A 10,880-nucleotide genomic window follows, 5' to 3' on the forward strand; every position below is an offset into this window, starting at 1 on the left:
TATTACTGTCAATACTAACCTATTCGGTTGTAGGGGAACATTTTCTTTTACCAATGAAATTTGAGCACCACTATTTCCAGAAAATTTGTCAAGAATTTCAAAAAGGTGTTGTAGACGATCAACCTACAACATGCAATTTAACAACAATGATAAAGAAATACAAACCAAATATATTCGTAAGTATTCAAGAATATCCAGGTATTTACCATTACTTTATCAATCTTGAATCGATCTTCAATTCCATGACCAATGGAGTCCAATACATGCAATTGCCTGGTTCGACAATTGAGTGCGTACAACCACCAGTGCTCATTGAACACAGTTGGGACAAACACCTACAAAACGTTGCAAAGTTTAAAGTCACACTCAACATCACCATTCTAACAAACACCGACAAATTTCACAGAAAACATCAATAATATTAACCTATATAATCACAATAAGATATTCCCTGATATGGGAATAAAGCATTCTCATAAAATGACATGTAATCCAAACTGGACCATGAATTTTGTCCCCCATTGTTGATCATCTCCTCAATTACACAAGTCTGCAACAACAAACTCTATTATTAGTAATAACAAAAACTTAAAAGAAATCAAAATCAATTTAAATCAACACTAACCGCAAAAAACGGATTGAATGAAAAGCGATTCACCACTCCAAAATGAACAATTTGATTCATATTTAAGAAGCCGGTTACAAATAGCATAATCTACAAACACATTCAACATAATTAAGTAAATATTACAAGTAAATAGAACAACTACTACAATATATACATTTTTACCATATTGTCAACTCTTGACCGCGGCCTTAATGATTGCAAATCCAGCCTCGTCAACATGTTGTTTTGTATATCCACAATGACACTACATCAACATTTAACACCAACTCAATAATCAAGCAATAACAACAAATGAAGTAATGGCTACAATTATATGTACTTACCGTTTCATGTCAAACTTGAATGCAAAAAATGTATTATAAATTTTGGAAATATTCAAACTGCATGAGCTTGGACCAGCACAGGTTGCTCCATGAGAGGTTGGGTTGGCTCCACGCACAAATCCAACTGACCACTCGGTTTCTTTAACAAGCATTTGTCAGACCTCTTTAATTTGCTTATCTAAATGATCAATTTTTAATTCGTTATCTGCAACTTTCTTCTCAGAAAGTTTGTGTTGGTAAAGTAAGTCGTCCCACTCACTTTTACCACCACTACCTTCCCAAACACCCTCATCAGAATCTGCTAAGGCTTCTTTCAAAATTTCTGCAATAACATGCACCAAAAACTAAACAATTCGCAAATATACCTCAGCAGATAAAAAACTTCATGTAACCTTCTTCCACGATTATTAACACTCGGCCAATGCAAAAATCGTGGAAAACCAATACACTGGCACGGTCGCCAACACCCACATGGTGGACCGCCCACACCTATTTCCAAAAACATAATACCCAACTAATTAACAATTAAACAAAATCACTAATAATTTAAGACAACATAATTTTACAAATTTTAACTAACCTGCAAAACAGCGACACAACCTGCCAAATATATTTCACTAACATTCTTCTCTTCATAGTAAACTTGGGATGCCCTCGTCAAACTTGTAACTAAGACATTATACACTGCACCCCCCAATTATATAATTGTAATGCATCTAAATTGTCTAAACACTTAAAAGCAAAAGAAGCAAAAGAAGTAAATGTTCTAGAAGTTCTAGGAACATAAAATACATATAACCCTAACAATATGTATAACCTAACAAAATCATCAACATTTTTTTTTCTGTTCAAATTTTTATCCTCCAACTTTTTCAAAATTGTTGATAAATTCATTTCCTCCCCTTCATCAAACAATGTATTCACAACACCTCCCCCGTCATTCTCCATTTTCACCTCCTCCCCCACAACCGACAATCCTAATGTAAAACACACATCAAGAGTTGAAAATGGAACTATACTTTTTCTAATCCTAAATGCTTCCTTATCGGCTGCCCATCTACTTAATAGTTCTCTCATGAGGCTGTTAAAAATCTCCAACACTTTGTCCATTTCAAGCATCCACTTAAATGGAGTTTGTTTAATCCTTTCTTGTTGAAACCTACTAAGTTTATGGTTGACATCAACAATATATTGAGTCAGCACATTGTGCCTAACTCGTACCTGCAACATCAGAACATAAACCAATAACAACAACTTTATTTATTCAACCATGTCAATTCACAAAATATTCAACTATTATGAACAAAATGTAAAATTAGTACCTTCATATCAGCTTTTGCATGAGGGACAGAATTCTTGGACCGTGAAGTTTCCATTCTCTAAACCTTCAAAAACCCAATGACCACCACATCATGTTAAAACCCATCCAATTAACATTAATACAGTCCAACTATGTGTCACTTACACACAACATTCAGTTCCACTTACAGAAATCCAAAAAAAAAATTTGAAAACAATGACCATGCAAAAAGTTATTCTTGGGTCCCCACTTACAGTATAAGGGTTCCAATAACCACCACATCATGTTAAAATCCACCCAATTAACATTAATACAGTCCAACCATGTGTCACTTACACATAACATTCAGTTCCACTTACAGGAATGCAAAAACAAAATTGAAGACAATAACCATGCAGAAAGTTATTCATGGGTTCCAATGACCACCACATCATGCTAAAACCCACCTAATTAACATTGATACCATCCAACTATGTCTAAACTAGATACAACAATCAGTTCCAGTTCCAGAAATCCAAAAACAAAATTTAAGACAATGACCATGCAGAAAGTTATTCATGGGTCTCCACTTATTAACACATGGGTCCCCACTTACACTATAAGGGTTCCAATGATCACCACATCATGCTAAAACCCACCCAATTAACATTCATACCATCCAACTATGTCTAAACTACACACAACAATCAGTTCCAGTTTCTGGAATCCAAAAACAAAATTTAAGACAATGACCATGCAGAAAGTAATTCATGGGTCCCTACTTATTAACACATGAGTCCCCACTTACACTATAAGGGTTCTAATGACCACCACATCATGCTAAAACCCACCCAATTAAAATTCATATCATCCAAATATGTCTAAACTACACACAACATTCATTTCCAGTTCCAGGAATCCAAAAACAAAATTGAAGAGAAAGACCATGCAGAAAGTTACTCATGGGTCCCCAATTATTAAGACATGGGTCCCCAGTTACACTATAAGGGTTCCAATGACCACCACATCATGCTAAAACCCACCCAATTAACATTCATAACATCCAACTATGTCTAAACTACACACAACATTCAATTCCAGTTTCAGGAATACAAAAAAATAATTGAAGAGAATTAGCATGCAGAAAGTTACTCATGGGTCCCCACTTACACTATAAGGGTTCCAATGACCACCACATCATGCTAAAACCCATCCAATTAACATTCATACCATCCAAATATGTCTAAACTATAAACAACATTCAGTTCCAATTTCAGGAATACAAAAAAATACTTGAAGAGAATGAGCATGCAGAAAGTTATTCATGGGTCCCCAGTTATTAACACATGGGTCCCCACTTACACTATAGGGGTTACAATGACCACCACATCGTGCCAAACCCCATCCACTTACACTATAAGGGTAAATATGAACATTGTAAAATAGACACACTTGAAGTCCAGTGTTAAAAAAATTAAAACAATAATATAAACCTATATATATATATATATATATATATATATATATATGATACTCCAAACAATTCCCCCTTTAGGACTTTGCAAACAACACAAAAAAATGACTATCATAATCCTAACTTTGAGGTAAATCTTCCTTTTTATTTAATCTTTGTTGATTTCAAATTAAGAAAAATTAATTTGTGTGAATGTTTCCCATTTCAGAACCAAACCAATATACACTTCTTCTAATAAAGTTTTCTCCATACAAAGGAATCATATCTCTATATCAATCTCGCTAGTAAGAAATTATTTGTAAAAGATTGTCAGAAGGACATTACAGAATTAGAAAAGTGGCATCAATTGGCACTTGTCTTTAGCTCATCAAACAGGGCAACATACACTTACAAATGGGAGCAATCAAGCCAATAAAAAAATCCCAATACAAAAGGTTTTGAGACATCCAAGCAATTAGTAAGCAGTATCATCAGAAAAGTGGCATCAATTGGCACTTGTCTTCAGCTCATCAAACAGGGTAACATACACTTACAAATGGGAGCAATCAACTTAACACATATAATTCTGAAAAAAAAGAAAGCATTTAAGAAAGAAAACATATAATTATGAAAAATGCCAGAAAAACCAAAATAAAGACACTTACCTCGCACACGTCCAAGTACGTCTCCGCCGTCACCGTCCAAGTACGTCTCTGCCATCATCGTACGTCTTCGCCGTCACCGTTTCGCACCTCTGTCGTTCGTCTCTCTCTCTACGATGCTATGCTTGCGGGAATTTTCAAATTGAAACCCTTTTCAAATTGGATTGTTTCCCTTTTCACAATTACAGAAACTGCCCATGCCACGTTGCCCTTTTTGGAATTACCAAAACTGCCCATGCCACATCATCAATTAATCCATGTCAGCAAGTGTAATTTGGAGCAAGCACTCTTGGGGTGTCAAATAATCATTTTCGTAAAATAAAGGAGATACTTCAGGATTATTAAGTGGGCGAAATCCAAACCAAGGGTATTGGTTTCTTAAAAAGAACATAAAACACTTATTCCTTCCACCAACGCATAAACCTACACAATTGGGCTAGACTAGTACTTACGGTCCCCCACAGTACCACAAATCAGCATCCCACTTATGCAGCAAAACCAGATATAATAATAATGATTGTGGCAATATCTAATGTCTTAATCCAAAGATCATGTACTCCCTAAGCAGCTCCATCCAGCAAAGCTTTTACCCTTCCTTCCTTTCCATCATGTTGCTCCTAATTCCACACTTCTTGGGCCGTTTTAACATCTCAATACTGGTTTAGAAACGTTCTTAGGCTTCCATTATACCATGCATGGCTACTTGCAGGATTCATTTGACATCTTTCCATTCACTACTTCATGTACATGCCCAGAATTAAGCTTTTTTTAGCACAGCCAAAATTCATTCTTCAAGACCCCTTCTTCATTTATCTCCCAAGGTAAACATGCAGAACACTTTGCTCTGCTCCACACACAAAACCGCATAAATCTTCTTACGGTTACTACTTCTTCCAATTCTGCTACCTCCAGTTGACTTGTCTCCACTCCAACAGACCACCCTCAACAAATCTGGTCTAAGATTTGCTCCCTGCAGCTTTCAAACACCAAAGGACTTAAAGGGTGAATAGAACCAGAATTATAATTCCAACCTCCATCTTCCTTCAGATTCAGAGCAAAACGGGATGAATGCTCTCTCCTTCCACATATGCTTTCTCCACACCAGTAGCATCCACCATAACTACATAACCTTCCTTTATCCTTATCAACCTGCCTAATCCAATTACAACAATCCTCCCTTCCATAGTGTTCTTTCTGAAATCACTCTAACATCAAACCAAACGCACCAACCGAGCACCCAAGAGCCACACCAGCAACATCATTTTTGAGATATTGACTGTAAGTGGTTCGTCAATGCACCCTGGCATGGCTACGACCCTGCACAGATGACCCTTGTTAGAAGCATATGCCAACAACCAGTCTTTAAGCCAAGAGCAGGACCCTTCCATGTGCACCAGATTGAGTATTAGCTTCACCTTGTAGCTTCCACACCAAAACCAGCAACTCCTGTACATAATCCACTTTTGAGGCATTTTTGGTTACCATCCATCAGATTTTAAGACCTCCCACCATTTCCATCACCTGGCCAACAAACTTTTAACAATATAACATCCAACTCATTTCTTAGATTGTCTATAACATGCCTTTATCCACCAGTTTGCCTCCTTGGTTAGGTCAAAGCCATTTTGCTCCATCTGCCTCCTGTTCTTCTTACCCTCTCCAGCTTACCACAACTTGTAGATGAGCCGTTGTTGACCTCTAGTGCATATCTGCAACATGACACCCTACACAGCGCCAAACTGAGTACCTGCATAACAAGGACAATTCAATTTTCCTTGTTCACCTACTATCCGCATGTCATCCTGCTGCATGATGGAAAACACCCATCCATGTTATTCTTGCATTCTCTTATGTACCATCTAATGAGATACTCATTCTATTATTATTCTTACATTTCGTTTATGTGTATAACTACTTTTGCACTTAGAAAACTGTTTCATGAACAACCTAAATTCTATATTTTGCACTTAGAAAAATGTTCCGTGACTAACTTGATTTTAAACTGTGTCTGCATACAACCTTGTGTTGGGAAAAACGGGTGATTTTCCCACTAAAACAGAATACTAAGGTAGTGTTTGGTTCTGGGGGTGGACTGTAGTCGACGACGGATGTCGCAGGGCCACCCCCGTTTGGTTCCATAGGTACATGCGAGTGAGGGAGGAGATGGTGAGAAAGTAGAGGGAGAGGTGGTTCTTCTGAGGAATGAAGAGAAAAGGAGAGAGTGGGGAAGGAAAGCCACGTCATATTTGAGAAGTTACCAATGTAACCTTATCTTTTTCATTTCTTCTTCTTCACGTGTGTGCCTTTCATGCAACGACAAAACTGCATGCACCTTTGCACTAACCTTATAGTGTTACGCATGGCATCAGATTCTTGACTTTGGTTTAGGAATCGTTTGACCAACCAATGCCTTTCAATGACATGAATGCAGCAGCAGTTGAGGTAGTTGGTTCCTATTAATTGCTATTGAGTTGTATATAAAACTAAAACCTGTGCATTGAAACTTCATCCGTAAAAGAAAGAAACTCAAACTAAAATGGGCTTGGAGAGCTTCCTTAGGCATCATAGTAGTAGGGGGTGACTTTCGCAGTGCTTCATTGATCTGAGGTAAGCATTGCCATGGTTTTTATTTTCATATAATCGATTATGACTGAAAATAGAGGGTCTGAATAATCGATTATGGTGTAAAACATAACAGATAATCAATTATTTTCGTTACATAATCAATTATGTGGTATTGTTTTTGGAGCATAATCGATTATGCCATATGTGTTAAAATGAGGCTAATTGATTATGTAATACATAGTAGTCAATTATGTGGTTTTTTAAGGTGTATACATAATCGATTATGTTTCTTTGAAATTGGTTGGATAATTGATTATCCTCTTTTTATAAGTTACTGCTTAATTGGTTAAGCTTTTTCAGAATTTGATTTTTTTTTGGTTACTTGAATAAGTTTAGGGTTTAGGGTTTAGGGTTTAGGGTTTAGGGTTTGCAGCTTTGCAGTTCTTCTTGTGGTGGTGTTCTTCCTTAGCTGAATTTGATCTTCGTCTCCTCTGCTAGTGTTCAGGTTTTTCTTTTATTTTTTATTTGTATTTTTTGTTTGTGGTTTAATTATGTGGTAAACATTTATATTATTTTTTTATGGTTATGATTTTGTAATTAAATTTGTTTAGGGTTTATAGTAGTGATTTATGCTAATAAGTTAGTAAATTAATTTTGTCTGTTAAGTTGTTTATGTATTTATTATCGTATTTTTGAACATTTTATTTTATGGAGAATTTTTTAATTTGAAATAATATGTGTAGATAGTATTATTTTTATAAGATTTAATTGTTTAGGGTTTTAATTTTTTTAGATTTAACATTATTTATTATTGTTATAATTAAAAACATTATAAAAATTGTTGTAGTAATTAAAATAAGCTGTAAAAATTTAAAGAAGAAATATGATTTTTTAATAATAAATGTAGAAATCTATTATTTTATGAAAATTGAATTGTTTATAAAAAATAGAATTATTTATTGAAAAAAAAATTGTGACATAATGGAAATAAAAAATTATAATGTTTAGGGTTTTAATAATTTTAGAGAAGAAAGTTGATTTTTTAATAATAAATGTAGAAAGTTATTATTTTCTGAAAATTGAATTGTTTATAAAAATATAATTATTTATTTAAAAATTAAATTGTGACAGAATGGAAATAAAAAATTATAATGTTTAGGGTTTTAATTTTTTTAGATTTAACATTATTTATTAATGTTATAATTAAAAACATTATAAAAAATGTTGTAGTAATTAAAATAAGCTGTAAAAATTTAGAGAAGAAAGTTGATTTTTTAATAATAAATGTAGAAAGTTATTATTTTCTGAAAATTGAATTTTTTATAAAAATAGAATTATTTATTTAAAAATTAAATTGTGACAGAATGGAAATAAAAAATTATAATGTTTAGGGTTTTAATTTTTTTAGATTTAACATTATTTATTAGTATTATAATTAAAAACATTATAAAAAAATGTTGTAGTAATTAAAATAAGCTGTAAAAATTTAGAGAAGAAAATTGATTTTTTAATAATAAATGTAGAAAGTTATTATTTTCTGAAAATTGAATTTTTTATAAAAATAGAATTATTTATTTAAAAATTAAATTGTGACAGAATGGAAATAAAAAATTATAATGTTTAGGGTTTTAATCATAAATGTAGATAGTGATTATTTTTTTTTATATTTATATGTTGTTTGATTAAATTATAATATTGAAAAATAAAATTTTTGTATATATTTATATAATTCATGTTATATTACAGAAATGAAATGATAAGTAATTTATAATAAAATTTTGATTAAAATTAATTAAAAATATGGTCACTGTATTGGTGTAGATTTACACCGAAACGGTAACCGCGTTCGATATGAATTCGGAAAGAAATTATGACGAGGCAGAGATGGTACATTTTGAGGAAACGGTTACAATTTATGACGATCTTGTTGTGGCGAACATGAATTTAATTTCACAAATCCAATAACAAATAAAAAAATAATACTGAAGGTGCATCAGTGATCATCCTTTGTATGATTGCTTTTGGATTGAGTTTGTTATGCACGGTGCCTAGTAGAAGCAACTCTATGAGAGAGTTTACACCACAAAAAGAGCGCCACAGACAAGAATTAATGGAATACTTGGTTCACACTGAACAATCTCGAGATATTATTCGCATGGGACCGGAAGCTTTCATTCAATTATGTCAACGAATACGTGCAACTGGACTTGTTAAAGATGCATATCGATCAACCGTGGAAGAACAAGTAGCGAAATTTCTGCACATTATTGGACATAATGTGAAGAATCGAAGTGTGTCATTCTTTTTCCATCGGTCTGGAGAAACATTTCCCGTCACTTTCATAATGTTTTGACTGCAATTTTAAGGTTGGAGGGGGAATTCTTAATTCAACCAAATGGAATGCTTGTAGAACCACACATCCTTAACAACAATCGATTTGTCCCCTACTTTAAGGTTTGTTGATGATAACATTACTTGAAATTATGTGTAATGTGTTATTTATTTTTTGTTTAATTAAAGTTATGAAATTTGGTTTACATTAGGATTGTTTAGGGGCCATAGATGAGACTCATGTACGTGTTAAGGTTGCACGTGCTGATCCACCTCGTTTTCGAGGGAGAAAAGATTGGCCAACCCAAAACATATTTGCAGGTTGTGACTTTGACATGAAGTTCACATATGTCCTGGCCGGTTGGGAAGGAACTACCTCCGATTCAAGGATATTGAAAGATGCTTTGGTACGAGACGATCCTTTGGTTATTCCAGAAGGTTAGTTTTAGGGGATTGGGTGTGCAGAAGAATTAAAAGGTTGTAGTAGTATATACTAACCCAGCTTTCGACAATCTTTATAGGAAAATACTATCTTGGTGATGCAGGTTTTATGTTAAAACGAAATATAATAACACCTTATCGTGGAGTGAGATACCATTTGAAAGAATATTCGCGAAGAGAGCCACAAAATGCAAAAGAGCTGTTTAATCATCGATATATTCATCACTTAGAAATGTAATTGAGAGAACTTTTGGGGTGCTAAAAAAACGTTTTCCAATTATAGCCAGTGGGACTGATCCACATTATGATGTGGATACTATGACAAAAAATGTTTTAGCTTGTTGTATTCTGCATAACTTTCTACGCGGGGTCGACAATGATGAGTCTCTGCTTGAAGAAGTAAATAATGAATTGTTACAAGAAGATGTCCAACCAAGCACTACCCATGCTCGTGAACATGATTATAGGCTAGAGTGTGATATTAGGGACACTATAACAAACGAAATGTGGCAAGATTATGTAAACAATTAATTTCATGAAATAATATTTTTTCTCCTATTTTTCAATGTTTGTCTTCGTACCTTTCAACAATCCCTGCTTGGGAAGAATTTGCAAGGATTTCTCTCTAGCATGTCCGAACCTCATATGCTACAACTTCGTTGCCTCGACATCCTTTTTAGAGCTAGAAGTTGTTGTCGCTACTGTCCCCACCACTGTACTACCTTGATAGTAATACAAATTGTTCTTCCTCACGCCTTTCAACCTCACCAGTGCTCCTGAAGTTGCTTTAAGAATTCCATCTCGCATCGTCACAACTAGGCCTTTAGATTCTAAAGCCCCTAATGAGATGAGATTCTTCTTCAACTTTGGCACGTACCGTCCATCCCGCAAAATTCTGGTGGATCCATCATGATTTCGCAACTTGATTGAACCTATCCTAGTTGTCTTACATGGATTATCATTACCCATGTAAACAACCCCACCATCAAGTTCTTGAAATTCAAAGAACCATTCCCGAATGGGACACATATGATTGGTACAACCTGAATCCAATATCCACTCATATGGATACAATGATGCTGAAAGCGAGACAATTAAAGAGATATCTGATTCCACATCACTTTTGCATTCTGCAACATTAGCATCTTGCGAAGCCTTCCCTTTCTTCTACAGTTTTGGACAGTCTTTCTTCCAGTGT

The 10,880-nt window shown here is 34.3% G+C and overlaps 1 pseudogene; it reads left to right on the forward strand.

Moving 5' to 3' along the window:
• Positions 1 to 8,918: 8,918 nt before the first annotated feature.
• LOC137839445 (uncharacterized) lies at positions 8,919 to 9,694 on the forward strand (annotated as a pseudogene).
• The last annotated feature ends 1,186 nt before the right edge of the window (positions 9,695 to 10,880 follow it).

Source organism: Phaseolus vulgaris, chromosome 3 (genome assembly GCF_051622355.1).
Source record: "Phaseolus vulgaris cultivar YP4 chromosome 3, ASM5162235v1, whole genome shotgun sequence".
NCBI lineage: Eukaryota > Viridiplantae > Streptophyta > Magnoliopsida > Fabales > Fabaceae > Phaseolus > Phaseolus vulgaris.